This window comes from Mastomys coucha, unplaced genomic scaffold, assembly GCF_008632895.1.
Source record: "Mastomys coucha isolate ucsf_1 unplaced genomic scaffold, UCSF_Mcou_1 pScaffold6, whole genome shotgun sequence".
In the NCBI taxonomy this organism is placed as follows: Eukaryota; Metazoa; Chordata; class Mammalia; order Rodentia; family Muridae; genus Mastomys; species Mastomys coucha.
Genome location: NW_022196912.1, coordinates 57,888,629 through 57,898,727, shown reverse-complemented (window position 1 = coordinate 57,898,727; position 10,099 = coordinate 57,888,629).

The window sequence follows — 10,099 nt, the reverse complement described above, 5'->3', positions numbered from 1 at the left end:
TGTTTTTTTGTTTTTTGGAGGGGAAACTGGGAATGGAGAAATTCGCATATAAATAAAGAAAAAAAAGATGAATTAAAAAAAAACAAAAAACAATGTATTCATGATATTCTTAGGCAAATGGGTGGAGTTAGAAAATATCTGGTGGTGCATACCTTTAATCCCACCAGCACTTGGGAGGCAATGGCAGGCAGATTTCTGAGTTCAAGGCTAGCCTGGTCTATAGAGTGAGTTCCAGGACAGCCTGGGCTACACAGAAACCCTGTCTTGAAAAACCAAGAAAAGAGAAAGAAAGAAAGAGAGAGAAAGAGAGAGAGAGAGAGAGAGAGAGAGAGAGAGAGAGAGAGAGAGGAAGGAAGGAAGGAAGGAAGAAAGAAAGAAAGAAAGAAAGAAAGAAAGAAAGAAAGAAGAGAGAAAAAAGAAAATATCATCCTAAGTGAGGTAATACTGTCACAAAAGAACACACATGAATGCACTCACTGATAAGTAGATATTAGCCCAAAAGCTTGGAATATCCAAGATGCAATTCACAGACCACATGAAGTTCAAGAAGAAGGAAGACCAAAGTGTGGATGCTTCATTCCTTCTTAGAAAGGAGAACAAAATACTCAATAAAGGAAACATAGAGACAGTGTGGAGCAGAAACTGAAGGAAAGGCCATCCAGAGACTGCCCCACCTGAGGATCCATTCCACATACAGTCACCAAACCCAGACACTATTGTGGATGCCAAGAAGTGCTTGCTGAAAGGAGCCTGATATATCAGTCTCCTGAGAGGCTTTGCCAGAGCCTGACAAATACTGAGGCATATCTTCTGCTTGCAGGCAACCACTGGACTAAGCATAGGAGAGAGGACTAAAGGAGCTGAGAGGGTTTGTAACCCCATAGGAAGAACAACAATATCAACCAACCAGACCCCTCTGAGCTCCCAGGGACTATACCACCAACCAAAGAGGAGGGACCCATGGCTCCAGCCACATTAATAGCAGAGAATGGCTTTGTCAGGCATCAATGGGAGGAGAGGCCCTTTGTCCTAGAAAGGCCTGATGTCCCAGTATAGGGGAATGCCAGGGCAGTGAGGTGGGACTGGGTGGGTGAGCACCCTCATAGAAGCAAGGAGAGGGAGGAAGGAATAGGGTGCTTCCGTGGGTGGGGGGGGGGCAAGAAAGGGGATAACATTTGAAATGTAAATATATAAAATATCCAATAAAAAGATTGTAAATTGCCACCTACACTCACACATTTTTTCCAAGTATCATTTGTTTAAACAAAATAGAACAATCTAGAAAGGCTATTAACATTAGTCTTCAGATGAAAGCAGAAATCTATATGCTCCACTACAAAAAATGCAATTTATAAGGTGAACAAAAGTGAGGTTTAGTTGGCCTTGAGTAAGTTTAAGAAGCAAGAAACTTTCTTCTTTGAAAAAAAAAAGACCTAAAAGAATTATATAATGAACTAATAATGTGTTTTATATAGAAATGAGCAATGCTTGTGCTATTATGTTAAATAACAATGAACAATAAATAATTTCATAGTAGATAAAGCAAAATTCCTATTTGTATGGATCTCTGTTTCTTTCCTTTCCAAATTTAGGCAGTTTCCCTGCTAAGATAAAGAAGATACTGTGAATACATCATAATATTTTAGAACATTTAATGATATAAATATCTATAAATAGATATAAGATATATATTTCTACAAGGCTTCTTTATATTCCTATGCTCCTTTCAAATCTATATTTAGTATATTGGTATGTCATTTAAATGTTTATACATCCTTCCATTGTTCAAATAAAACATCCTTGCACAATGGTACTCCTAAACACTTAGTTCATGTCCAGATTTTCAAGTTAAAATTATTTTATAGCTTTAAAACTGCTGCAAATATGTCCAAGTATGTCACCATGTTAACTTATGGCATGGGGATTCTCAAAGTTAGAGACTGAGTAACTTAAGTCTGAGTTCTGAGTGTTTTCCACTTGGATATTGGCCAAAAGACTGCATACCAAATAATCCTTATTTGGTATAGTATAAGTGAAAAACAGAGGTGTTTGTGCATATTTGGAAAAACTTTTTAAAACTGTGAATGCATATAATCTTTGACTAGAAATTCCATCTATGAATTTATCTTAGTCATATACCTACCTATATGTATATAAGCATATTTTACTGATATAAAATTAGTGATTTATCAATCAAATAATTTTAATGATTATAAAATATATCATTAAATTTGCTGTTCGTTTTACACATTTTAATAACTAATCTGAGAAGTTATTTAATAACCACTGCTGAGAAGTACAACATCAACCCCTACACACAGATACTCCTTTAGCAACATGGCTAGTGTTTTCAGTCATCTTTCATCTAAGTTTTCTTGATTAGAGTATTATCTACTGACTGTGACAGTAACTATTCTCCTCAAAGCAGAGATAATGGCAATGAGGAATTTTAAATATGCATGGTGACTTTGGGAATCATTACTTCCGAGTGAAGGCTCCCTGGCAGCTCTGCTGGAAAACTCAGCTGTGTCATATCTTATTTGGATCAAGAATGATGCTGATCTTACGTCAATGCTCTGGGCCTCAACTAACCGAACTAACCTCCTATTCTGTATTTTCTTCTCTCTCTGTGATTTTTTTCCTCCAAAACTCATTGAATTTATTCCAGCAAATAACAGAAGGCACCATAGAATTCCACTGTTTCTTGACACTACTATTGTTAGCAATTGTTATGGGCTATGAGACACATGGATCTTAAACCTGCCCTGTAAAGCTGTGAACTCCTCAGAAAGATGAAGTCTGACCTTTCCTTTGTGCTACTGCATTGTCCAGCTGGATTAATTGTGATGTGTTCATGCCCCCGGCTGTTGGTAGAGTTATCATTTGAGACAATCTTCTTCAAGCATGTATTGAGACAAAAATTGTATTTCTATCATCTAAAACTACTCTGACACTCTAGGTCAAAGTTCAGAGTAAGGAGCTGGGAATCTTTATGCTGTTTCTACTTGTGCTTTTCTCACATTCTCCATGCCATAACCTGGCAGTCCTGATGGGGTGTATTTTCACTTAATGGTCCTGCTCTATGCCATTTTCTCACATACACTCTATCACCTGCATCATTCTAAGTTGACCCAAGATACAATAAATTCAGAATAACCTTTTTAATGCTTAGCTCTAAATCTAAGCACATATCATAAAAATATGGTTTAGAATCCAGAAATATAAAATGTTCTCATTGAATTCTTGATGTAGCAACTTCTTTCGCTATTGCCTCTTTGTGTATATAACCTCCAAAGGTAGGCAGGAGTATGTCTTAATGTGCCCAGAGAAAATAACAAAATAAAAGTTCAGGTAATTAAAGTATATTAACATATTTCAACATTACACACACACTTTGATGGATTCCAAGAACAGCAAAAGAGTAGAGGAGATTGAGCAAATCAATGGATATACTGGGAAGAGTCAGCATCAGAAGGTCAGGACCCACAAGATAGTGACAGGTTCAACCCTAGAGGAAATTGAGATTTCATCTTCCTGGGCCTAATGCAAAGGTAGATGATGTTCCAGTATAAATAAATGCTAAGGTGTATGAGTTTTAAAAACAAAATAATATTGAGTAGACCACATACCTCTACCTCAATGTCACTGAGAGAAAATGTTAAAGCCTACCATGTTTCCATGCTACCCATTTTACTCATGACTGGAAATGGACTTCAAGTAGCACGTAAAGTCTGAGTTTTCTCCCTCAGAGGGCAGCCATATACTTTAATTTTCTTGCCTCTGCTTTTTATTTATTTGTATTAATAATTGAAAATAAACATAAACTTGTGGAATCTACCAAGCTTTCTTTTAAGGGAATGAGAAACTTAATGTACTAGATGAGCAAAAAGAGAAGAAAGGGATAAGACTTCACATTCGTACTGTGATGAGTTTGCATTGCTTAAATAAACAAATGTACACACAACCTATGTGAGAAGGAAATAAACAAGTATGCAAGCATATATTACTTATTGTCAGTAAAATTTTGAGCAATTACTCTTATTTTATTTATACTTTTATAAACCTTTCAAAAGGCCTAAAATAACCTTTAAAGGGCACAATTAAGTTTTACTCATTCCAAATGAACAAGTGTGCAAAAGTGTAATAAGAATATCAAGAATGATTTTCAAGTTATATTACTTATGACTTACTCTTTCATTAAAGTCTCCATGTAAGAAGCATCTGTAATCACAGTTGTCATTGTACATTTAGAAATTAATATTTTCTGAGTGCTGAAAGAAAATGAAAATTCATAGAACTGATTAGAACTGCAAGTATTAAAACAGAAAAATAGAAAAAGTTGTATCTCTGAGTCTTCTGGAATGGTTTCACTTTAAAGCAATCTTCCTGAAGGGGAAAGAGGGACTCAGAGCTTCCACTAACATTGGTGCAATTACACTTCTTTCTTTCTTGGTTGCTAAGAGCATCGTCTCTCTATTTCTGTCTTCAAAGGTTTCTTCGTCTTAAGCAGGCTGGCTGCCTGGGAATAAATGACCCCTGCCATCCACAAGGCAGCAAGAAGCCTCTAGATTCCCCTTAAGAAAGATGGTCATTAGTGCAATGTTTTCATGGAACTAGATCATCCCCTCAGATCAAAGCATATTTCTGCTTTCATAACCAAAGGGCCTCTCCTTGATAGTCTCACTACTGTCATTCAGAAAATATTCACTATCTCTAAGCAAAACTTTGACAATAGTAACTCTTAAAAGGTTGTTACTTAAATTATGCTTTTGGAAAATGGAATTATTTTCTAGAGTACTGTGTTTCTAGATGGATTTTTTTTCTCAATAACATTCACATTTAATTACAACTCTATTACTTACAGTATATCTTATTACTATTACTCTCAGCAAACAAGATACAGAGGAACAGTAGGTTATCATTGGAATAATTTGTTTAAGTTCAGAAATCCTTTAGGCACAGTAATCAAAAGCACGTGCAATCCACTTTTGATATCAACTCTGTTCCTAGACACTCTCTTACTGAAGAATAGTACATTCAGGGGTCAGTGGACAGTGCCAGATTCTTTATCAGTGATATAGAACATAATGGAACATTGCGAAGGAAATTCTGACATTATTTTCAAAACAATAAAGAACAAAAATGTGTGTTTAGTAGCCCTGGTATTTTCTTTATTGGAAACATTTGTTGAATTAACCTTTTCTTTTGTTCACTATAAGAATTCCCAAATGTAATTTTAAGGATTTGTATTTATTTTTTAAAAGGCACTTTCTGAGTCAAGAGGAATCAAAATGGTTTTTTGTTTGTTTGTTTTGTTTTGTTTTGTTTTGTTTTTGCAGCAGTTACTGTTTGTTTAGTTTGACTTATTCTTTACCTCAGTGTAGAATGAGGAACTGGAAAGAAATTCACATACCCTCAGTCCTTGTCACTCCCTAAATGATCCTTGAGATCTATATACTGAGAAAATTATACACACCTTGGAAATATGCCTTGGGTGTTTCTCTCACAGCTAACTGATGACAAGATTAACCCCTATGCATTGAGGACAAAGTTCTAGATGCTCAGCCCATCATAAGTGGGCTATAAAGGTTATATATGACAATGCCAGCCCGACTTTACCAGAAGAGATAGTGGAACCTCAGCTCCTCATTGTCATTTCACTTCCCCAAGCTCCTACTCCAAGTTCTTCCACCTCAGCTTTATACGAAGATAAGTAAAGCACAGAGTTCTCCAGGAAGTGTGCCTCTGGTGCCCATGGAACATCTTCACCTTCAGCCAGCTTTTATTACAGACTTGAAGGAGTAATACAACTGGAGCTCTGTGTCTCTCTGATAAGGTACACTTGCTCATTTCCCTCAAGTATTATGATCTTCAGGGATGGAGAAGGCTGACAATATGAGTCATCAACCAGAGGTGCTGACTCCAAAGGCTGATTTTTCGGGAGGATGGAGACAGAGGTGTTCTTTGAAATGAAACTAAAATGACAAAGAGCGAGTGGCCATGGTAACTGACACAAAAGCTCAAGAAGGCAGGAAAGTTTCCAAACGAGCCAGCCTGCCTCTATCAAGAATGAATTAAGGAGAAAGAAACAAATGTTTTGTCACTGTGTGGCCATTGCTACACAGGCTGTTGTTTACATCTTGCCCGGAGTCTGCAGCTAGCCTGTCTTTTTCTACAGCTGTCATTCCAGTACTGTAGTGGCCAAAATTCATTCTGTGAACCACATGATTAATAACGGTAGCTACTTTCCATAGAACATCCATTGGATACCAGGTTCTGTACTTTACCTAGTTTAGAAATCCTCAACCACTACTGTGACATAGCACAGGCGCTTGGTCCTATGAAGGCTGGATGCTTCAGTGTAGTGGAATCCAAGGTTGGGGATGCAGGAGTGGGCCGGTGGGGGAACTCCTTCATAGAAGCAGAGGTAGGGGATGGAATAGGGGGTATCAGAGGGGAACCAGGAAAGGGGATAACATTTGAAATATAAATGAATAATATATCCAATAAAAATATTAGGTAAAGTATTATTATTTTATGAATTGGGATTTGTTATTGCTTTAATGATATTTTTCTGGCTTTAAAGTTTTGTACACTCAAATAATGCCACATCATTCACTACTATCCCCTCCAGTTTATTTTCTATACCCTTATACGTACATAGATATTTATTCTCCTAAGTATACCAATAAGATTAATATTTGATCTGTTATGTATATCCCAAAGCACTCCTATTTTATCTTCCTCTTCAGTTTCATTTCTGTCTGCCAGTCATATGTCAGAATCTTATTTTCACTTTATGTAGCCCCTCTGCCCACCCTCCATCTACCTATTCTAGTCTGCTACTGAAACTGAGTTTTCTATCATAGTTTTTGAGTTTCTTAACCTCCATAAAAACAAACAACCAAATCAAAACATGGGGTATAGAACTAAACAGAGAATTCATAACAGAGGAATCTCAAATGTTTTCAGAAGCACCTAAAGAAATGTTCAAAGTCCTTAGTGATCAGGGAAATGGAAATCAAAACAACCCTGAGATTCCACCTCACACCAATCAGAATGGCTAAGATCAAAAACTCAGGTGCCATTACATGTTGGTGAGAATTCTGTTTGGTTCTATTTCACAGTCTCCATCCTTTACTATGTAGTAGTCAACTGTCCCATTCAGATCCTGCAGTGTCTTCTGAAATTCACTGTCTTGTTTATTCCTTTTCTCCTTAAATATTCTTAACTATGTATGAATATACCCTCTTAATGCACAGAGTTCTTCTTAAAGTCATAGTGTAAATCCTTTACTCCAGTTATCTGTATTGATGTCTTTATGGTAAGTTACTGGAGTGTTATGAACATTAGGAGATAATAGCAGGATTCTTCCCATGCATGTCATAATCTCCAAGGCTGTCCCACTCTACAATGTTTTCTCTCATGTGACGCTTAGCTACCAAGCTAAAATTAGAAAGACACATATTACATATTCATGTGTTTTCAGTCAAGTGAATAAGGAGCACACAGTGGACAGACAATTGAGCAAGCCCCTAATCATTAAACCTTGTCTTGATAAAAACCCTGCTTACGTCTAGGGTAAGTATAAAATCAGTAAAGGTTTGAAAATACATGAAACATAAAATTGTTTTTCAGCCATATCTTGGTTGTGAAGAACTTCCAAGCTTCATCATGATTTCTCATACCCTGGCTTACCCTCCAAATGCAGGAGGCCCACTCTGGAAACCTCTTCATATAAAAGATGGGAAAACAGCTAGGAATGAGTTGGGGCTCATCACCTCTTATTGGAGAACAATGCTGCAGGTTACTGCTGCTTGGTTTTCATTTATTGAGATAGTTATTTATTTTAGTGAAAATGTTAGGGATGGTTTCTTCTCACCTCATTAGTAGAAAAAATAGTTACCAGTAGTATTATAGACTCTATATGGTCTAGCCTAAAGAAGGGTTACAATGAGATCAAAGAGGAACAAAGGATTTCATATAACATAATCATGGTCAAGACATAAAAGGCTTCTGTGACAACCCCTCCTCCCATCTGACCCACCCTGCCAAAAAGTAAGACCCTAGACAGAAAGCCATCAAAGAGAACCCTTTAAAAACTTGATAAAGGCACTGGAGTACAGTACCTTACAGTTGATGGCTTCTGGAAAGGGGTGAGGGTGGGTAAAGACTCACTTATTTCTTTTTTTAAGACACTAGCAACTGGGAGAGTCTGAGAGGACTGGAAAAGGAGCGTGCTAAGTGTTCCTGATGTGAAATTACCAAATAATCAATAAAAATATTATGAAAATAAATAAATAAAACATTTTTCATGTTAAACTCTACCAGAAAAAAAAAAAACATTAGAATTATGTATGTTAGGGTTTCTATTGCTTAGATTAGATGCCATGACCATGGCAACTCTTATAAGGAAACATTTAATTGGTGCTGGCTTACATTTTAAAAGGTTATTCCAGGGCTGGAGAGATGGCTCAGGGGTTAAGAGCACTGACTGCTCTTTCAAAGGTCCTGAGTTCAATTCCCAGCAACCACATGGTGGCTCACTACCATTTGTAATAATATCTGATGCCCTCTTCTCCTCCAGTGTCTGAAGACAGCTACAGTGCACTTACATGTAATAAATAAATATATCTTTGGGTCAGAGAGAACGGGCCGGAGAGAGAAGAAAACAAGTGCCTGAAAACAGCTACAGGGAGAGAGGGCTCAAGAGTTAAGAGCACTGACTGCTCTTCTGAAGGTCCTGAGTTCATATCACGGCAACTACATGGTGGTTCACAACCATCCACAATAAGATCTGTTGCTATCTTCTGGTGTGCCTGAACACAGCTACAGTGCACTTACATATAATAAATATCTTTAAAAAAAAAACAGGTTACTCCATAATTGCTATGGTGGAAACAGAGTTGCATACAGGATGATGTGGTGCTAGAAAAGTTCTACATCCAGATCAGTAGGCAGCAGGAGTGGAGGGTGGGACACAGAACCTAGCTTGACCATCTGACAACTCAAAACCCAAACCAAGTGACACACTTTACCCAACAAGTCCACACCTAGTAGTGACACGCTCTATGGGCCAATGGGGCCCATTGTATTCAAAACAATGCAATGCTCCTTATCCAATAAAAATTTACCATCCTAAAATAAACCTAAGAAACTATTTGAAAAGAAAAATCAACAGCTGAGCGGTGGTGGTGCATGCCTTTAATCCCAGCACTTGGGAAACAGAGGCAGGCAGATGTCTGAATTCAAGGCCAGGCTGGTCTTCAAAGTCAGTTCCAGGACAGCCAGGACTATACAGAGAAGCCCTATCTCAAAAAACCAAAAAGAAAAAAAAAAGAAAAGAAAGAAAAAATCAGTAAATTGTAATATGCATGTCATGGGTAGTGGTTTTAATAAGAATGGCCACCATAGGCTCATATCTTTATAAAGTTAATCCCCACTTGGGTGGAACTATTTTGGAAAGATTATGCATTGTGGCACTGTTGAAGGAGGTGTGTCAATAGAGTGGGCTATAACTTTTTAAAAGATCAGACTGATGTTTTAAAGATTCCACCCATTTCCAATCTCTCTCTGTCTCTCTCTCTCTGTCTCTGTCTCTCTCTTCTCCATTTCTCCCTTCCTCCCTCCTTCCTTTTCTTTAACTTCCAGATCAAGATGTATAAGCTCTCAGATGTTCCTGCCAACATGACTTTGCTCTGCAATCATTGACTCTCACTCTTTGAAATTTTAAGCCCCAAATTAAATACTTCCATTTATAAGTTGCCAAAGTCATGGTACCTTCTCACAACAATAATAAAATAACTAAGACAATATACTATGTAAGTAATTAGTACTGGGTAGGATATTTCAATTTGAATGACTCTGTTCAAGAAAGCATAGATAATATCAAAAAGATTAAACAAAGAAACACGTTATGAAAAGACAAAAATAACTTCTAAAGAAGAAAACTACAGTGTGTAAGGAGAAAAAACTAGATGGAATAACAACATACTAAAGCAAAGGCATAAAATAAAGATAGATCATTTACATTGAAAGAGCAATTTGCAGATTCATCTGGAACAACAAAAGACCCAGGATAGCCAAAACTATTCTCAAC